Below are 22,103 nucleotides of genomic sequence, written 5' to 3'. Positions count from 1 at the left end.
TACCCAGGTGGCTCGGCTGTTATGTCTTGCTTCCCTGCTCCATATGTTTCCCCAGAACTCCTCAATCGTCTTCTTCACGGGTGGTCCGTTTTCTTCTTTCCCGTCTTCGAGATTCCTGTAGAAGCCTCTTTGGTCCTCATCGACGATTCGGTTGTTTATTTTCCTCTTGGAGCTCTCTTTGTATCGGCGTAGTCTCTTGCTGAGTGCAAGGAGGTTCTGCTTCAATGTGTCCAAGTACTCTCCTATTCTCTGATTTTTTGTCTGATGTTTCCTGTGGACGCTGTCTCCCTTGAGGATGATCTTCACTTTTCACATTAATTTCTTACTCCTGTTGCACCGTTGGTATTGGGTCAGTTGACCTATCTTGACTCTTAATTCTTCTATCTTCTGCTGAAGTCTTTTTTCCTAAGCTGGTAGTTCCTTCTGTTTTCGATTCTTCTGCTGCTAGCCCCTCGCTTCTCTTCCATTAATCCTCGTTGCTGCTACCGCAGCACAATACACGGCTGTGTGGATGGCCTTCAGTGTTGCACCATTTCTGTCGAGGTAATGGGGTAATATGTGCCGATCCAAGCGGTCTGTAACTCTCCACAAGGTTCTATTCGGCCTCTGCTTCGGTATCACGTGAGTCTTTGTGGGGTTCATTCCTTCGAATTCTGTTAGGGGCTTGTTCCACTCGTCCTCTATTCTGGTTATCATGAACTCATCTGTTTCCACTTCAGCTGCTCTGGGTTGTATTTCTTCTTGCTCTTCCTCCTCTAGTTCGCTCGTGGTATGTTCTCCCTACTCTGGTTCCATATTCTTTATCCTTTGTAGTTGATCGCTCACGTCCTGCTTAATTTTTTCCAAGATTGCAGGAGCTATCAGGTTCTTCGTGATGATGGTCCTTCTGTGGTCCACTATTCCCTGTTCGGTGACCTCAGTATCCGGGAATCGTTCCAGCCACTTGGTATGTAATCTTGCCCTTTAAGTTGTCATATCTGTCTCTAGCTTCGTAATTTCGTAGTATGCTTGCATGAAGTACTTGTTCATTTCGATGCTCCACTTCATGTGGCGCCTCCGTAGCCAGGTGAGCAGGAGCTGCAGTGCGTAGCACACGCTTCTTGATTAGACCGGGGTTCGAGCCCGTGACCACCAGATGCAGAAAGGTCAGAGAATAACCACTGCATATCCCCGGAGCAATATGGCCTTAGTTCCTAATGTTCCTAAAAAACCAAATAATAAACAAACACACATGCACGTCATGCATTGGCGTTTTCTCCCTTCCTGGGTGGTCACTAGCGCAGTTGCGCAGGAAGCACTTCCAGTTGGTGGGGCTGGATGTCCTTGCCCTTTTCTTGTGGTAACCAAACGGGTTACCACAAGAAAAGCTTGTCCCCCGTAACCATACGAGGGCAGCGCCACTCCGTCTCTGATTTTTCGAACTATCCCCTCTGCCTGAACGCGAGTCACTTTATCCTGCGCCACACTCAATTCTGTATGATTAATATTTCTCTGCGACATCATCCATCCTCGGAGGTGGACCTGTTTAGCTTCGACTTATGTCCAGTGGTAGTTCTCGCGAGTGACGCCAGATGGCGCCACAATCCGACTTAGCCGCCACTCCGACCTTGGGGTAGGTCGGAGTGGAGTGGTTTTTATTACTATTAATTTATTTATTATTATTATTCTATATTTATTACTATTATTATACCGGTCTCCCAGCGTGATAGAACCGCGGTACTCGAACCCAGGTCCATCAGGCTGGTAGTTCAATGTTGTAATCACTGGGCCATCGCGCCCATTATTATTATTATTATTATTATTATTATTATTAGTAGTAGTAGTAGTATTAGTATTAAACTTCATTAACCAGAAGAAACCGTGGTTCATCCGGGGATGGCAATTTGCCAAGAAGGTGTTGAAATTATACTAAGGTGCGAGGAATCACATGTACAATGTATAAGAGTATATGCATGCTCCACTTGAGATACAAAGGGTACTAGGAAAGTTTTGCAATACAGCTTTGTTTATTTAATTTTTTCAAAGTAATTTCCTCTACATTCAATACACCTCTCCATCCTCCGAAACCAATCTTTAAACCAGTTCTGCCAAGTTTCACTAGGGAGTAAAACACACTCGTTGTCCCAAGCCCGTAGAAGGTCCTCATCACTGGAAAACCGTCTCCCTTTTAGCTTCATTTTCACATGCGGGAACAGTGCAAAGTCGCAGGGAGCAAGGTCTGGACTGTAGGGAGGGTGCTCGAGAAGTTTCAGTCCTGTCGTGGTCAAATATTCGGTGCAGGCTTTGGCGCGGTGAGCTGGAGCATTTTCGTGATGGAGGTACCAGGTGTCCATTCTTGACTTTGGCCGCAGGTTCTTCATAGATCCAATGACTTTAGGCAGGCATTGTTCAGTATACCACTTAGCTGTGACTGTCTTCTGCGTGTCCAAAACGACACGTTCCACAATTCCACTCGATTTGAAAAATACAGCTATCATTTTCTTCTTTACAGATCGGGATTTTCTGACAATTACGGGTGTGTCGTCGTCATCAAAGACCCCAACTTTGTTTTGAGCCTTGGTCGGCAGATCGTAATAGTACAGCCAAGTCTCGTCACCTGTCACGATGTTGTTCACATACCGAGATTGTCCCTTATCAAACTTTTTTAACATCTCCCGGCACCAAGTCACACGTCGTGTCATCTGCTCTTCAGTCAGTTGATGCGGCACCCAGAGAGAACAAAGTTTCTTCACGTGCAAATGATCTTGCAGAATCGAACGAATTGCTGGTGCATTTAGGCCCAAAGTATCCTCTATCTGTTGGTAGGTCACTCGCCTGTTTTCGTCAAGCATTTTCCTCACAGCAGTAACGTTTTCCTCCGTAACTGACGTTCGTGGCCTTCCCGGCCTCTCAGAATCCTCCAGAGTGAAATTTCCCCTTTGGAATTCTCTATACCACCTGAATATCGTTGTACGATGTGGACAATCATCATCTAGTGCAAGAGTCATTTCTTCTAAGCACTGGTCTATGGTTAAACCACGCACAAAATTATACCGCAAAACTGTCCTTATCTCATTTCGTGACCACGATGCCATCGCAAGCACTTTACACTCTCACTACTAATGAATAACTGAGCCCATCGACTTGGCGTGGCGGCTACTATGCACGTATGAACATGTCTCAACATGCAGCAACAAGCAGCTTCCTGTGATTCATTGTTGCGTCATATTGCAAAACTTTCCTAATACCCTTTGTATTTACAGAATTAAACTTACATAAACTTGAAATGAAATCAAAGTTTGTAATAATAATCAGCAAGGCAAAAGTAAAAGAACCATAAAAGCAACAGGCAGAAAAGTCCAGGTGCAGATGATCCTCACAGATTCAATAGCTGGTAACAGTTCTTAAGGATTTTCTTTCTTTAGAGCTTGTCCTCACAGAACTTACCTGAGTGGGCGCCAAATTTATTAAAAATGTGGAGGCAATTGGCCGGAAAGATGTCCCTCAGGGAATCGATGTTTGTAAGCGTAAGCCGCAGAGGGAGGCGAGAGTCAGGGTATTCTCCTTTTTCCTTCTTTGGGCCAAAGATTAATGGGGTTTCAGTTGGAGCATGTTCTGAGGTCGATTTTTTGTTTGCTGGCCAAAGTCTGCACATGTAGAACAGTGGTATCGTCACCCTCCTCCCCACACAGGGTGGAAAAGGCCCAGGTTCGAATTCCGTCAATGACGCAAAGAACTTTAATAGGCTTTTTTCACTCCGTGGCCCAGTTAGTCGGTCTCAGGCGTAGATACCAAGGTTCTTTCCCCAGAAAACTGGGGTTTTTTTGTCCAGTAAACAGACAAATCGACCATAGAACACACGCAATTAACAGATAAGACACAGCACGGCAGATGAATTTAATTATTCGGGTGGCCTAAATATAATAGTTTGGTTTTAGTTTTGTTTGCTGGACAAAAACCTCGAGATTCCGGAGAAAAAAAACATGCTATCCCCGCCTGAGACCGACTAACTCAGCCACGTTGTGAAAAAGACCCATACAAATTCCTCCCGTCATCGACGGGACTCGAACTGAGGTGTCTTCTACCCGGTATGGTACCTACGAGATCCAGTACAAAGCAATTTTAAGGTGCTGCAGGAGATCTTAAGATGAGTTTACTATTTACCTTCGGCAGTGTTTTGTAGTCAGTTTGTCTGATATTTCCACACTTATAAAATGTTTTAATTTTGTGTATTGTGTAACCCATGACTGTCGACCATATTGTGCAACTACAAACATTAAGCAGCATTCCGAACATTGTGCTGTAACTGCAATTAATAATCGCAGAAGAGAACCATGGAAATGTATTGATGGTTACGAAACGCGCAAACCTATATTTCATTATAGTCCTCAAAAAAATGAAGTGAAGTTAACGTTGATTTTTGAAATGCGGGCTGTTGTTCATGTGCAATGTAAATAAACAAATATTCATCCAATACAGGAAAAGCCTCTCAACTGGGGAATCACAAAAAAATGAAAGTAATCCAAAGCTACAAAGTAAGTAGTAATACGTTAACTTACTAAATTGCTTGTGACTGAAATAGAGTGATGAAAAATACAATTCAGTGATATAAAAACTGTGTTGTTGGGTTTCCAAGTGGATTATTTACTCCACTCGACAAAATTAACAGAACAAAATGTTTTTCATGAATATTTTATTGCGAACAGTGTTTGCTGAAGGCGAATATTTGTTTTAATAGGCATCCTGACATGCAAATTCCGAGTATCTGTTGTCGGTACCGACAACAGATCCTCGAACCCTATCTGCGAATTTTTTTTCCCACAGATTTTCTTTTCATGCATAACTACGCCACCGCATATAGAGCTGAAGTGGTGGAGGAATATCTTGAAACGGAAGATATCCAACGACTGCCAAGGCCAGCACGATCACTACACTTAAATCCTATCGAACATGTGTGGGCGTTTCATTGAACGCCGAAAGCCAACTCCTCGGTCCCTTGGTGAGCTGAGGCCAACTCCGCTGGTGTAAGAATAGGATTTGTTGTCAATTGATTTGTTGGGAATCTTGAAAACACCCTTATATGGAGCATAGTTCACTGTCAGGCCTGTTTAGCCATTGGAGAGGGATCATGTGCGGTATTGATATAAAAAAAAAAAAAAAAAAAACTATTATATTTAGGCCACACGAATAATTAAATTCATCTGCCGTGCTGTTCAATTGCGTGTGTTCTATGGTCGATTTGTCTGTTTTCTGGACGAAAAACCCCAGTTTCTGGGTTAAAAACCTTGCTATCTACGCTTGAGACCGACTAACTCAGCCATGGAGTGAAAAAAGCGCATTAAAGTTCCTTGCGTCATCGACGGGATTCGAACCCGGGCCTTTTCCACCAGGTGTGGGGAGGACGGTGACGATACCACTGTGCTACTCGCGCAGATCAATGTGTGTGTGTGTGTTTTTTTTTTTTTTTTTTTTTTTTTTTATGAGACCCCAAACACGAGAGGTATTAGAACCTATAGTACTTAGTACCGTGCTTGGGTTGGAGGTTGAGAAGACGAAAGAAGATATTTGTTGATATTGGACTTGAACTTCTGTAGATTGTAATTTTCAGGAAATACGTATGAAGGAAGGTTGTTCCAGAAAACGGCAGTTGAATGAATAAATGAGGAAGATGAAAAGTTGGTTCTGTGGGTTTGAAGTTTGACAGTAAATGGATGTTGGCTGGTGGCGGCACGTGTTCGGACTGTTTTGAAAGAGAGAGCGGGAATTATAGAAGCCAAATCAGAAGAACAGTGCCCATGGAAGTATCTGTAGAAGAGGCATGCAGCAGAAACAGTGCGTCTATGAGAAAGCGAGTGGAGAGACTCTGTTAGAGATGAATCATTAATTAACCTAACTGCCCTCTTCTGAATGGAATCAAGAAGCCTGAGAGAGGTTGTGGGGGCACCACCCCAGATGTGGGAACAATATTCCATGGCAGGGCGGATTTGCGATTTATACAGAGTGAGCAGCTGTTTGGAAGAAAAGTAAGGCCGAGAGCGAAAGAGAAAACAAAGTTTTTTAGTTGCAGAGGAAGCAATATTTGTAATGTGCTTGTGCCAAGAGAGATTAGAAGTCAGGGTAATCCCCAAAAGAGATATATCATTTTGCCTAGAAATCGGAGTGTCACTAAAGATAAGCATAGGAGCAGAAGAATCCTTTTTGCGAGATATAAGACAAGATTGAGTTTTAGAAGGGTTGAAATCAACTAAGTTGTCTTTGCCCCACTGGAGAATTACCTGAAGATCGGCATTTAAGGAATTGGCAGCAGATTTTCGAGAACTTGAAGCTGATTGAGTTGGACAAGGTTTCTCAAAATGGAAAGTTGAATGCAATGTACTATCATCGGCAAAACTATGGATAAGATTTCCAGTCAATGGAAGAAGGTCATTGATATTCAAGCGGAAAAGAGTGGGGGAAAGAACTGAACCTTGGGGGACACCGGCATTAGTGGAGAAGTTAGAAGACAGAGAGCCATCTACCATCACCCTCAGTGAGCGATCAGAGAGAAAACTGGATAACCAATTACCAAAAACAGTTGGCAAACCATAAGATGGAAGCTTGTTTAGAAGACCTTTATGCCAAACTCGATCAAAAGCCTTTGAGATGTCAAGAGCAACTACTTGTGTTTCACCGAACCTTTCCATTGAATTAGTCCATAAATGGGTAACATATGCCAGAATATCACCAGTGGATCGATACTGACGGAATCCATACTGGCGATCGTTGATCAGACGGAAGGTTTCTAGGTAGTTTAAGAGTTGGCGGTTAATTGATTTCTCCATTACTTTAGAAAGAGTAGAAGTAATTGAAATGGGACGATAATTGGATGGGAGGGATTTGCCACCCTTTTTAGGAACTGGCTGGATATGAGCAAATTTCCAAGCAGAAGGAAAAACACCTTTGGAATAAGAAAGTGAAAAAAGGCGGCAAAGAATAGGAGTAAGTTCATGAGCACAGGTTTTAAGAACAAGTGGAGAAATACCATCAGGACCTGGAGCTTTCTTAGCTTCAAGATTCTTCAAAATTCTTCTGATATCCTTTTAACGGAAGACCACAGGAGGCATTGAATGGAGCGTGTTAGGAATGGTGGGAGGTGTTTTACCAAGATCATTAATACATGAGCTCGAAGAAAAATGGGATGCTAGCAGGTCAGCTTTATCCTTGGCTGAAGTGACAACAGAACCATCTGGTTTGGACAGAGGTGGGAGCAGAGATGGGCAAAAGTTGCGGCCAATAGCTTTGGCAAGAGACCAGAATGCTCGGCTACCATTAGGGCAAGAAGCAAGTTTTCTACTCTTAGCCTGTTCAAACTCTAGTTTGGACTGATTAATAACTGCTATCTTTACAATTGTTGCGAGTTTTGGTGTAGGCAGAAAATGAAACTGAAGAATTAGAAACAAGCCAATTACGATATGCAACATTCTTCTCTTGGACAGCCTTAACACATTTATTGGAAAACCAAGGTTTAGATAAAGGACGAGATTTTAAAGTGGAGTGTGGGATAAAGGATTCCATTCCTGCAAGAATAATTTCACTGACACGATCTGAGCAAACGTTGACATCAGAAGTTTTGAAACAGTAATCAGACCAAGGAAAAGAAGTCTCGCAGGTCATCCCATTTTGCATTCTTGTAATGCCAAACAATACGAGGTTGGGAATAGCCATGAGATAAAGGTTCCATTGGAAAAGACACAATCACTAAGTTGTGATTTGAAGTGCCTAAAGGACCTCTCACTTCAACCTTGTACTTCGAAGGGTTGTTTGTGAGAAAAAGATCAAGTGTATTGGCTGTGTGATTAGGATTGTCCGGTATTCTTGTAGGTAAATGAACAATCTGTGCTAGGTCATTAGTAATTGCAAAAGCCTCAGCATCTCGACCTGCTGGGTCGGTGTGACTAGAAAACGGAAGCCAGCTGGAGTTGTGAACGTTAAAATCACAAAGGAAAATTACCTCACTGTTAGGAAAGCTGGACTGGAGAAAGTCAAGTTGCAAAGAGGGGAAGTCAAAGAGCTCCAAGTGATTAGTCGAGTTGGGAGAACGGTAGAGACAACAGATGAATTTGACAGAATGAGGTAGAGAGATTTTAAGCCAGAGAAGATCAAAGAGAGGAGATTCCAAATTGCCAAGTCTCTGACAGGGAATATCAGAACGGACATGTGCACAAGTACCACCTTTGAGGCGAAAGGAATCATACAGCAAATAATTTGGACATCTGAGATGAGCAGTAGTTGAATCAACTGATAACTGAGATTCAGTCAGAAAAAGTACATGGGGTTTGGAAGACTGCAAGTGGAAATGAACATCGTTGAGATTGGAATTGAGACAACGTATATTTGTGAAATGAATTAGGAAGTCCTTGGGAGGTTTAGATCTTTTCGCAGATAAGCTTGCTCTATTATTTTGACAATTCATGGTGTATTCAATAGTAAGAAAAAGTGGGTGGGACATGCTATATGAAATAATGAAATTTTTGGATATGGCGTACATGTGGTAAAAATATACCCAGATCCTTGACATAACGTGGCCTCGACAATGCTCCCCGCATACAGACTACTCGGACTCCCTCCAGTCACTATCTGGCAGAGTAGAGGTAGAAAGATTATACACTAGCTGATCCGGAAGCCTCCTAGAGAGTTACCAATAGGTTTGGTCCGGTGTACTATCTAGCGGCCGGCCTGCGAACACCGTTTTAGAGCTGTACCCTCGAAATGTAAGGAATATTGGATCTCGCCACGACATTCATCAATGTATCGATATCATATGACTATACAAACCTTGGCATGAACTCCTGGAAAATCATCATTAAAGACAGGAATCTGCACATGTTGACACAACTCCTATGCCGCCAAATGGAAGTTTTTACAAACCTTCGGACTTCAGAACGAACCCAGTGTAGTGCAACACCTTGTCCGCGATCTTCCTTGCAAAATGTGCAGTGTCTTAGATCAGTGTTTCCGGCTGATATGTTCAGAACGTATAACTTTCTGGGAATTGATTCCTCACCTTTCTGCAGCTCAAAACGCTATACACAGGACAACCTGAAAGAAACCTATAAACATAAACAATAACCATTATGTGGAAGGATTACCCTGCCAAGCCTTTGTGCGATTCACCGTTTTTTTTTTTTTTTTAATTTCAGTCTGTTTTGATTTCTTGAAATTTCAATCAATCAACCCGAATTTGCGTAATGTACAGCCTTCTAGCCGAACCAGGTCCGGGCGTGCCCACTGATGGATGTTAATAATAATAATAATTTTTGAGCATCTTGTGTTGACTTCTATAATGTGACCTTTTTTGGTAATTCTTATACAGTCCCTATAAATGTTCCATATACCTGTCCTTAGTTTCTCGCTGTCTCCTCATTTCATCGTTATTCTTCCTATGGTGCACCACCACACTTGATTTTTCTTAGGGGTGCGGTTGTTTTCTTATCTACGTGGCTGTTCTTTTCTATGTTTCTCTTATGATACTGTCATTTTATAGCCAAGGTAATTGAACTTGATTGCATTTCATTGCGAAAACAGTTCCCCTTTCTCCACATTTCAACAGGTGTCTGCAACTGAAACAGTGCCCGATAACTTAATGTTTTCTCTATCACGAGCTACGTGCTAATACAAATAACTTTTTCTTTAAAATAAAAATTAGTTCCAGAAAGCCACCAGCCCTGAAATCCGGCCCGACTTCCAATCCCTCCATAGCCTTAAGTGAAGTCTCGCCTGTTTAAAGGTAAATTTGATTCCTAAATCTTCAAATTGAAATGCATATTCTGCGGGCCCTCGTGAGTAGAACAGTAGACATAATCAATGATAGGGTGAAAAAGAACTGAGTACGAATGTCGTACATGACAGTAAAAAATTTTATGGATCTTTATCACGACGTGGCTGAGTTAGTCGGTCTTAGGCAAGAGTAGCATGGTTTCTGCTCTCTGAAACTCGGATTTTTCATCCAGAAAACAGAAAATCAACCACGGAACACACGCATTTCATAGATATATTACATATATGGCGACTAAAACCCACAAGAACCATGTCTACAGGCCTAATCTGGTGGCCTTTCGTGTTGTGCACTGATAACAGAAATTCTTGCAATCGAAAGGATTAAGGAGATAGCAGAGTGGCACGTCGAAGCGTGCTTATCTTATCTTATTCATTATTCGCATCGCAGGCCGAATGTATGCTTTCTTTGTTATGGTAATAATCATTAATTCATTAACAAATAATAAACGGTCATTAATAAATAATAACCGTTGTTTAGTATGCAGATATTGACTTCTGCGTGACGTCCGTCTACCTTTGGCTCCAAAAAGTTATCTTGTATCTCTGAACATACAACTGTGATTAAATTTTAACAGTCGTGTTCTTTTTTTTTTCTTGTGTGTAACCCGTGAGATGAATAGTAATATCTGGAATTCTTTGTTATTCTACGCACTGGATCAAATCAACAAGAAATATCTCTGAAATTATAATAATACGTTCAGTAAGACAATTTCTTGGTTTTTATGAATTCTGTTTACTGTGTGAAATGAATTCATCTCGCCAAGTAAACAGAGGAACCATCATCAGCTTAGTTTCGTGACATCAGGAAAATCTATGTCACTGCGAATAGTGCCACAAACTTCGATTTTACAATACTATTCCCCTGGAAGCTGTATTTAATTAATTCTTGTTTCACTGTATATGCAACGTCGATGATTGTTTTCTAGAAATCATATGAAAACTTTAATATAAATGTACAATAAAAATACGATGTATATATACCCTCTAAAAACTTGAGATCGGAGATGTTAAAGAAAATTTGGTACTGGACTGAAACTGAAAAGTATTGCAGGCCAGAACAGAGTTTTGAAACGTCTATGCTTCTGTGATCGTCGTGCAAAAAGTTCCACAGACCTAAAAATCGTTTGGAAAGAACATACTGGGGTAAATGCAAGCGATAGAACTCTGTGACGAAGGCATATGATGAGTGGTATGAAAGTAGTTCGATCTCGTAAGAAACCTTATTGACAAAATACGTAAGATTAAAAAACAACTTCTGCTAAAGAGCATACTAATTGGACAACTGAGCAATAGGAATGTGCAATATTCTCTGATGAATCCTAATTTAATCTGCACGGATCGGATGGTGAATGCCACATGCAACGTTATATCTAAAGAAGCTTGTCATCCTGATGGTATTCAACCAACAATAAAGAGTCAGATGACAGATGGTTTGGGGGTGCATAACGAGCAAAGTATTTGGGAGAATACATTTGTAAATAGTACTGTTAATGATGACTCCTACACAAAAATTTCAAAGGAGACTCTTCTGCCACCACGAACTCAGCAGCGATTACATCAAGAATCTGATACACTCCATGTCAGGTAGGTGCAATGCGGTAATTAGCGCTTGTGGTTTGCCATGAAATACCAATATCTGTTTTAGAAGATCTAATGGTATCACAACCATACGTGGTATATCAGGGTTATGGCAAATATCCTGATTTATAATATCAGATAGTCATTTGCGCAAACGCATCAGTTACATAATTTCGTTCTTAAAGATTAACTCATTAAATTCTGGTAATATCCTAAACTCGATTTCTGGTTTAGACCTTTGTCTTTGTAGATGCAAATCTACGAAGACAAATTTTGCATCTTCAGAAACAAAGATTTGTTTTTGTAGATGCAAAAGCTAGAGGTCAGTATTGTGAACAAATATGTATTTCAAGAACGGTTGTTCTTATTTATTTATTTATTTACAAACTTTCTCACCCACAGGGCATGCAGATCCCAGATGATGGTGAGAACTTTGAGAATTACAGAGAATCAATACAAAACAGTCACTAGTATTAAAATATACAGGAAATTTGGATTAACAGAACAGAGTAAAGAGCAGTTTCTTATACATAAACGGTTTAAGTATAAAATCAATATTGTGATTATCCACTACCTGAAGGAAACGGAACAGAGGACTTCCAAGTTTGTTTGTTATTTGGTTTTTAGAAACATTAGCAACTAAGGCCATATTGCTCCGGGATATGTTGTGGTCATTCCCTGACCTTTCCGCATCCTCCGTATTTGGTGGTGACTGGCTCGAACCCCGGTCTAATCAAGAAGCGTGTGCTACGCACTGCTGCTCTTTCCCACTTGGCTACGGAGGTGCCGACTTCCAATTAAGCGATGAGTATGAGGGAGGGCAGGCAGTGAGAAATTAGTTTCATAACGAGAATTCAAACGGGGTATAATGAAAGGTATTTGTTCAAGAAGGGATGGAGATTCGATAATAGAGTTTATGATCTTGTAGACAAAAAGAGACCCAAGTTGTCTGAAGTGAAGAGGAACGATTTGAAGCGACCACAAAGAGCTCCATATTTTCGACGGTGAAAGGCAAGGCGATTTCGAAATCATAAGAATTTAATTAATTTGATTTGAATTCGCTCAAGTGTGTGAGAAAGATATTCTGTTGTGGGGACCAGATAATATCACAATAATCAAAAATGGGAAGTATAAACTGCTTTAGAGAAGTATTATAACATTGTCACTCTTGAAAATTGAGGAAGAACGTTTAATTAATTCAAGAAGTTTGGAAGTCTAAGATATTACGTGATCAACATGGAAAGAGGGATGAAGGTCGGATCGAAATTGGACGCCTAAGTCCTTGAATATATCAGTACTTGCAATTAGAGAGTTTCCAATATAATAATTGGTAAAAATGGAGGGTCTGACTGCACGATTCGAGGGAAAGCGAAATAATTTACATTTTAATGGGTTTAGAAACAAGTTATTTTTATTGGGCAAGAGTGAGAGGGAATCAAGAAAGGACTGGAGCTAATCGCAATCAGTTAAAGAAAAAAATAACTTTCTAAAGTTTAATATCATCTGCATAGAGTTGCCACTCAACATTAATGGACTGAAATACAGTTGACAGATCATTAATGTAAATAATAAAGAATAGCGGACCCAAGGGTGAACCTTGAGGAACACCTTGCTAGACAGTAAACGGAGTTGATGAAGTACCATCAATTATTACAGACAGTTTACGATTTCTAAGCAGTGAATCAAGCAAATCCAGTAAAGAGGATCGTGGACCATAAGATGAAAACTTTAAGAGCAGAAGTTCGATGTGGACAGAGTCAAATGCATGTGAAATATCAAGGAAAAGCGAATCCATTTGATTTCCTTTGTCCAAATTAGTTTATAGGAATTGAGAGAACAAGGCAGATATGAAACAGTTGATTTCCTGAGAAGAAAAGCTTACTGATGATTATTGATAAAAGAGTGAAGGAAAGAACAAAGATATTTATAAAGTAGGAGTTCAAAAATTGTATTCAGTATAGTAATAAGTCGTTAGTTATTAGGCATAGCTTTCCCACCCTATTTTTTTATATATCGGAATGATATAGGCCTCTGTGAACCCAGAATGGTAAATACCATTAAGAAGAAGTAATTAAAGAGATTTGTAAGAATTAGAGCCAAATATTGTGAACAAATAAATACAAGTACTGTTTTTATATCGATTATTCATCTTTTTATCCGGGAGAATTACCTCATTTATCAGAAATAAATACAGAAGAGAAAATAACAGTTGCAAAATTTAAATATTGTCGGGATTCAAATTTTCTCACCTTCTGTGTCGTATCATTTGACAATAGAATTATGAATGCACAAAATCATGCCAACAGAAAACTTAGTCAAGTAGCAGAGCGGCGTAGTGGAAGCGTGCTGGGCCCATAACCCAGAGGTCCGTGGATCGAAACCACGCTCTGCTAGATGTTTTTAATTTTATTGATTTATTTTTTTAGGCGCGTTAGTATATCTGCATAATCCCTAATTACCTCATTTATCCATCAATCACATCAGCAGATGAGTTAATTCTCGGATGACCCTAATATGATAGGTTTTTCTTCTTTCATTTTTAACTCAAATCTAAAAACTTCCGTTATGACAGTCTGTTTGGTGAAGAGGAGAGTGACTATGCTGCCCAGTGAAGTTTGGAGTGGGCTGTGTGATAGGTTTCTATTAACTCGATAATGCTCTTAGTCTACAAAAATTCTAAATTGCTGAAATGAGAACTGAAATGAAATATTTATGTAAATATCTTAAACATTGAATATTATAACTTACGGCCACAAACAGGAAACGGTTTTCGTGGAAGGAATTAACCTTGATTCTGGCTTCTTAGATATCTCGACTATCATTATTATCTTTCTCTATACTTAGTGATATTTATTCGAGCCAATTGGAGAAGATGGTGGGGCAATTACGTCTCTACAAATGCGAAGGTAAATAATTGCATTGTCTTCCATTGAAAGGAAACTGCCTCCATAACGTTCACCAGACTTGTGCACGTGCTTCACTCAGTAATACATGACCACGCACGGCATCATTTGATGTTCCATTGTAATGTCAGCTGATGAAGGGACACAATATAATTCGTATATTTGTAACTACTGTAGTTTAGTATTTTGTAAATATTTTAAATATTTGTATAGTTTGTAAATATTTTAGTCCTGCTCTTTCGGATGCAGCAATATTCCTCATGCATTATGGAACCCGAAGCAAAAGGCCTTTTCCTAAGTGATCTATGTAAATGCAGGTAAATAATTACATAAGGTATAAGGTATAAGGTATGTTCGTGGCTGACGGCACCTGGGATTTCTTCCATCTCCGCGTGTGTTTCGCTGTATCGAGGACAGTACACTGTCAAGCCAGAGACCTGAAAGTGTGTGGGCCATGTCTGTGCAGTGTGATATGTTATGCCCATTGTTTATCCGGCTTATTGGCCGCCAGGCCCCTAGTGGGGCCCAACGTTGCCCATACCCTGCCACGTGGAGGCTAGCCGGGTGTATCCAGTATCACAACAAATTGCTCTGGCAGGTCCTGCCACCTAGTTTCCTGGGATTTCAGTGGCTAGGACCTATTAAAAAAAAATAAAAAAAAAATAATTACATAGTGATATTTATTCCACCTTGAGAATGCCGCGTGGTGGAGGTAGCCAATGAAAGAAGAGGGATGCGGATCACGTGGTACATGGAGGCGAGGCAATTACGTCACTACAAATGCACAGGTAAATAATTACGTAGGTCATTTCTTGATTAGATATCGATCATAGTGGCATAGTGTTTGGGTAAGGCGACACTTGTGTTTTCCCGCATCTGCACCATCAGTACTCTTGTGATGAATACAGAACCTCTGTAAAAGCGAAAAAAGTGTTGTGTTGCATGTGTAGTTTAGTGTAGGGTTTCTGTTGTTTGTGCTGGCTTCTTGGCCGCAGGCCCCCTAGTGGGACTCCACGTTGACGCCAGCACCACCACTAGGAGGTGAATCAGGATGTCCACAGTACTCTGGCTGCTCTCCATCAGAGGTCACCTGAGCTTCTCCTGATGGAGAACAAAAGAAAAAAAAAAACATGAGTGAGGGAGACAGCTGAAGGATGGGAATAGAAAGGGTGGAAGAAGAACTTCAGTACGTTTCGACAGGTGTCATTTACGTAGAAAAGATTTGACTCCGTCATACATCTATATTTTACGTGAAAAGCGTGCTCGGGGATTGATGAGCAAAGTGAGCAGGGGGCAAAGCCCCCTAGTATCTCATTAATTTTATATCTTATTGGGTTCTGTTGGTTCTTGGGAAAATTTATTAAAGTCCAGTTACTATTTCACAGCTCACTTCCCCCCCCCCAAACCTACAAAAATCGCGATAATGAAAGTATGCGATTGCAACCAAATTTTCAATATTCTGTTGGCCTCTGGACAGTTCTAAGCTCGATTCCGATTTCATAGCATTCCCTCCCCACTTTCTTCCTACAGAAATATTACTATAAATGTTGAACAGGGGCTGTGATCAATCCAAAATTTTAATGCTTGCTTAGAATATTTTATGAATCTTTGTAATAAATTTTCATTTCGATGGATTCACTTATTTTGTTATAAATCAGGAATTATTATTCTTGCTAACGTGCCTGAAATGTAACATAACTGCATACATTACTAACTTATTTTTTATCCTCTTCAATCTTTCATACAATGATCTCTTCCATCAATAATGATCAAATCTTGAACCAGCGGGTAAAACTAAACATCTAGTGACTGAGTGAACTCTAGCTTTGACATATATAAAAACATAAAATGTAAAAAAGGTAAACTGCAGCCATTATCAATCCACTACAAGCCTCCTCAACCGTTAATGCTGAGGGAAATAGACCATAATCTGCCACGCTGGTCCAGTGCGAGTTGGCAGATTGACAGTATTAGCAGTCAGGGGTTTGAACCCCTGTCTGCTCAGCGCGTGTGCTACTGCACTCGCGCTGACCACTCGACAACGGAGGCCGTTTGTAACGGCACATCTTGTCAGTTGCTCACGGCCCGATGTGGTTATGGTGTACAAAGAATGGTGTTGAACAGGTCAAACTACCTCCGGCCGACAGAACTGTAAAGGATTACGCAAGGTGGCTGTTCATCGTGAGCGAAAGGTGCAGCGCGTTGTACGGGCTCAACGGCAGGTCACTGTGCGACAGATGACATCTCAATACAATATGGGGAATGCAAGAACAATGTCCCAAATAACAAGGCACCATAAACTTAGACGTATGGGGGTTCCACAGCAGACGACAAAGAAACATCCTCTCCTCACCGCTGATCTTCGTCGACGGCGAATGCCGTTGTTCGCATGTTGTTCGTCGCAAAACTTCACCGTCAGGTTGACGCTGAAGCTTTGTGACGAACAACATTCTGGTTGGACACTGGAGGACTGGAAACGAGTGTGCTGGTCGGCGAATGCCTTCGTGTGTGGCGCAATTAACCCAAGTCCATGTACCCATCGTGCATGGTATCTACTATCCAGGCAGGTGGCAGTGGTTGCTTAATATTGGGCATCTTTTCCTGGTAAGAACTAGGACCCATGTGTCGTATGAACCAATGTTTGACTGGTGAAGTCAACCGGCAGTCCTTAAGGACTTGCATATCTGTGTGGATGTGGGATTTTCTATTTAAATTTACTTTACTTTTTTTTTTTACTCGCCTTTTCACTCCTGTAAATGGGCAGAATCGTTTGCTGTTACCATCGACTATGCGTCAATGGTGTGGGAATACAGGCACTTTCACTACTGTCTGTGGGTGCTGGATTTAGTCTATAAAGGACAGTACGTGCACAGTTTTGGTATGCCTCCTCGTGGATTGGACAGGTTAAAAGTGTAAAGTGTTTATTGTGTAACGGCCCCAGGGAGGTCCCCATCTTCGCGTTGTGTACTCTGTTTGTGTAGCACAGAACTCTTTGAAGGCCAGAGATTTTAAAAACTGAATGTGTATATTAATGTCATGTTATGTTGTTCCTCTGAACTTTTAGCCGTTGGGCTCGTAGTGGGACCTCCCGTTGCCCACACTTTGCCCTGCCACCTAGTTTCCGAAGATTTCAGTGGCAAGGGCCTTAGACTTGGACGGCTACTTGGAAGCAGCATTCCTTGTTATCGCTGCTTACCAGTAGCATAGTGGCCAGAAACAAATAAACAAAATACACTGCACAAACGTAGCACTACCCTCATTTTTGGTCTTTTTTACAGAGTTTTTTATATATCATCACAGAGTAACAAGGCGGATTTGAACTAACGTCTAGGGGCTGTCCTACATAAGACAAAACACATGTCCGTATGTCCACACCGCCAGTTCTCAGGAGACCATGTGCACCCTGCTATGTTACATTTTTTTTGGGATAGAAACGGGATCTTGCAAGACGATAATCCAACGTGTCATCGGGCCCGCACTGTACACGAGTCGTTCAAGGAACACAGTGAAGATATCACCCATCTTGATTGGCTTCCAACTTCTCCTGACCTTAATCCAATTGAGGAATGAACTTTTCCACATTATGTTAGAATATTGTAATTCATTACAATATTCCTTCTAACATACTTTTTAGAATTTAATAAAATATTATAGTATCTGCGTTTGTCTCTACCTAAATAAATAGAAATTAATGCAGCAATTTAAAGTATACTGAGTTGAGAAGGTTGCAATATAAAGTACAAACTGCCGGTTTAAGAGAGGAAAGGCGAATTCGGTTGCTGTAACGTATACGAATTTACAGAAAGGAATTGGAGCTAGTGAATGAAATTGAAGTGCTAGTTGAATTTTTCAATTTAAAAGGAAAAAACCCTAATTATATGCTTCCCTCCTGACACAGGTAACTATCCAGTTGACCTTTGAATTCATTCAAACTTTTAGCCTCAACTACTTGCGAGGGCGACTTGTTCCAGCAATCAGCGACTCGCTTGCTGAAAGAAAACTTGTAGTCAAATTTACACAGAAACAAATTTTCAGTTCATAAGTTTATACGCTGTATGAAATATGAAGACGGAGAAAAATCATACAAATAAATTCAAAAATAATTTAGCAGAGCGTGGTTTCGATCCACGGACCTCTGGGTTATGGGCCCAGCACGCTTCCACTGCGCCACTCTGCTACATGTCGGAGCAAAGAACACCTCATGTATATCATATAGTGCCATAACGATCTTCTCAATTCGGCGGTACCACACCCAAGGTAGTGGACAATGTAAAAGATTGCGGTTAATTGTATAATCCGACATGAAGTTCTGTGAGCAGTGTGTAGACAGGTTTCTAGGAGAGTTCATGGGAGTTTGATCAACGACATAAAGGAATTTTGTCACCAGGAACAAAAAGGTAACTATATCTATAAAGTAATGGTTACTGTGCATCTCAAGTACAGATAATATATCTCTAGAAAAGTAAGTCAAAGAAGGATGTCGATCTGCTGCACACAGAAGAGTGTTAGGAAGAATGTGGATCGGGTGAAGAGAAGAGCAACAAGAAGAAACACGAAATGAGATATTTAAGAAATAAGACAGAAGCGTAGCAAATTTCGGCGTCTAGAAGGTGTGCACCTGCGAGGAGACTTGATTAAAGTTTTGAAAATCTTGAGTGGATTGAGTAAATTAAATTCTGATGGCATCCTAACTTTAGGTTGGACGACACACACGTAACTGGATATAAATTGAAACTGGCGAAGGATGGATGCAGCATACATGTGAGAAAATTTGTTTAAATCAAGAAAAAACTGAATATTCGAGCAAACATCGATTTGTGTTGTGAGCGAACGGGTAGTTTGATTGAATAAATGCAAGGGCTAGACGGATTATTATTGGAGGATGGGAGAAGCACAGATGATATGAGTTTGCTTCCATGCACCATTTTCTACTACTAATGCTAACAATACTGCTATTAATGCAAGATTTCTATCTTGGGGTGGATAAAAATTGGAACAGGGTTTCTTATATACTTTCGGGATCGCGATTTTCGAAGTCAGAAATGAAATTTCCACATACACGATTATTGACACTGTCCCCAATTAACATCTCTAACTGCCTTACCTTTTTTCCCGCTAAATCTCACAAATAAACTATTAATAAAAATTCGTTCGACGTCCATACGTCGCATAAGTGAACTGTACAATAATCATTTTCAAAAAAGCATGGCACCATTAAGAGTGCACAATCAAATCGTGTAGGTCCATTATTCAGAAATCCGTAGGTCTCTGTCAATAAGATTTATTTTTATATTCGTTTATTGATTTATTTTTAGGAAACTTCGTATGCGTAAAGTGCCTTTAATGTGTACTTCCTTCCACCGACAGTACCATAAACTCTGTAAAATCCTGCACTTTAAATTTCAGCACATTTTACCAACAATAAATAAATAAAAAAACATTTTTTAATACGAATTATTAAAAAAAGCGACCCAGCTCTCATATTTTAATCTGTTTTGAGACCAAAAGTATTTAAATTGCACAGATAATGCAATGGTCTGAATTCTCACAGTAGAACAACTTGACGTTTGCAACGAGTTACCACACATTGCACTATTTTCAAATAGATAGACTCTCCAAATTTTTAATTGGCCATTGTTTAAAAGATGACCCTGCTATGAAAGCCTGTTTCAGTAATAACTGGTCGCTTATTAGATAGTAGGTGATCTCTAGTGAAAACACGCAGACAAAAACAGTTCATAAGTTTTTAGATGTGAGCTTTCGCGTTGCAGCTCACATCTGAAATCAGTTTTCAGCTTCTCTGCCAGATATTCGAGTTCTTCGTGGAGCAGACAGCAAATGATGCGCTAAAATCCCTAGTACAACAACACTGTTGAATTAGTGCAATATCAGCGCAACTCGTTACAAGGGCAAAATTGTTCAGCTGTAAGAATTAAACCCATATCTTTATTCATGCATTTTATATCTGGCTGCATTTTATATTCGTAAAGATCAAAGTTGAATTGGATAGCCACTTTTTTAATGACAGGGGAAGGCACGAATGGTAAAGACTTCATTTTTATTTTTTTTTTGGCCGATGCAGAGTTCTTGCCCTAACATCATTTAGCGATTATAATATTAATTCTAACACTAATGTACAAACTCTGAAATATAAATTATTAAGAGGGTAATATTAGCTTTAATCTATTCCAGTATGTACATTATTTAGCTGTAATTTCTTCTTTAAGAAAAGTAATTGTTCTCATCACATGTACCCCTTTCCGGGCAATCAGATATTATTTATTCTTTAGAAGAAATAGGCTGACTAGTAATAAAAAAAGAGAATGAAGATCAGAAACATTACAGAAATCAAATTGAACATTTTGTATTACTAATCGAGAAAAGAAGAAAAAAATTGTCAGGAGTGGGATTCGAACCCACGCCCACATACGTGGACCAGAAATCACAACCACATTTGGTGGAAGGAATAACCCTTGAGTCTGGCGCCTTAGACCGCTCGGCCATCCTGACAGCACGACAACAAACTTTATGTTCTATTAATGAATGAATGTCTGAAAAAAACAATGTGGCACCAAGTAGGATTACGTGCTCAACTCCTTTGAGTTCAAATTAGTTTTTCGCAATCTTTTTCTTTTAGCCAAACTCTTGAATGATTGTAGAGATTTCAGGTAACCCCCTGTTAACAGTTAATAACAGTTAATTACCAATCATTCCAAATAAATGGATTCATAAAAATAAGTAAGAACCAAACCAGTACCTCCCGGGATCCACAGCACTTGTGAACACCAAAATAATTGTATTTCAGTCATTTCAATAGTTTAAGTATAGTTAATTAATATGAATATGGTCGATTTGCCTCTTTCCTGGACGTAAAAGACGAGTTCTGAGCAGGAAAAAAAATAAATAAATAAAATAACATGCAACTATTGTTTGAGACTAATAAAACAATGTTTTGAAAAAGGCCCTTAAAAATTCCTCGCGTTATTGATGGAATTCGAATCCCGACCTTTTCCACCTGTAATGGGGAGGACAGTGATTATATCCATTGTGCTTCCATGTAGCACAATGGATATAATCCATTATGCTCAGTGATGGGAGAAAAATGTTTCCGTTGCAGAGGAAATTCAGGAATGATACTTCCTAAAGAGGGAATACGAAAATGTCAACAGAACGAGTTGAAGTGTAATTTTTTGGAAAACATATCACGTTCTATTTTCTAATTCTGTAAATTAACATCGTATTTTTTTTTGAATTCATTACAATATTCTAACATAATTTTTAGAATTTAATAAAGGATTATAATATTTGTGTTTGTTTTTACCTAAATAAACAGAATTAATGCTGCAGTTTAATGCGAAGTTGTGATCTGAAGTTCTAACAAACTGTTGGCTTAAGAAAGACACGAACTGGGTTGGCGAAATGTATATGGAATTAGAGAAAAGAACTGGAGGTAGTGAGTCTCCTTGAACTGCTAGCTGAATTTCTCCCCACTGTAGTCAAAATTATCATGGATTCAATTTTATCAGCATCTAATATGAGTAACAAAACATCAATAATAAAGTTACCTCTATAGTTCAGTGGTCATGAAAACCAGGGGTCGTGAGTTCAATCATCACTAGAGGCTCGTTTGAATTTTAAACATTTCCTTTTAGTATTAGTACAAGTATTAGCAATGGCCACATGGTACAGGAAGCCTATGGCTTATGCTACCAGCTAACAAAAAATTAAAAATAAAATAATAAGAATAAAAATAACAAAATAAAATAATAAGAATAAAAATAAAATGATAATAAGAAGAAAATTTTAAAAAACAATAATTAATAAGGG

At 39.8% G+C, this 22,103-nt stretch overlaps 1 non-coding gene across 1 annotated transcript; it reads right to left on the bottom strand.

Annotated features, from left to right (window-relative positions):
* Positions 1 to 20,671: 20,671 nt before the first annotated feature.
* On the bottom strand, positions 20,672 to 20,786 carry TRNAL-CAA (transfer RNA leucine (anticodon CAA)). Its single transcript has 2 exons — positions 20,749 to 20,786; positions 20,672 to 20,717 (listed from the first exon to the last, which is right to left on the bottom strand). It is a non-coding gene; the product is annotated as a tRNA-Leu (tRNA).
* Positions 20,787 to 22,103: the final 1,317 nt, after the last annotated feature.

Source organism: Mastigoproctus giganteus, chromosome 3, assembly GCF_048544385.1.
Source record: "Mastigoproctus giganteus isolate SK-2022 chromosome 3, ASM4854438v1, whole genome shotgun sequence".
NCBI lineage: Eukaryota > Metazoa > Arthropoda > Arachnida > Uropygi > Thelyphonidae > Mastigoproctus > Mastigoproctus giganteus.
Note: the sequence above shows the minus strand (reverse complement) of the source record. Positions and strands in the feature narration are given on the sequence as shown.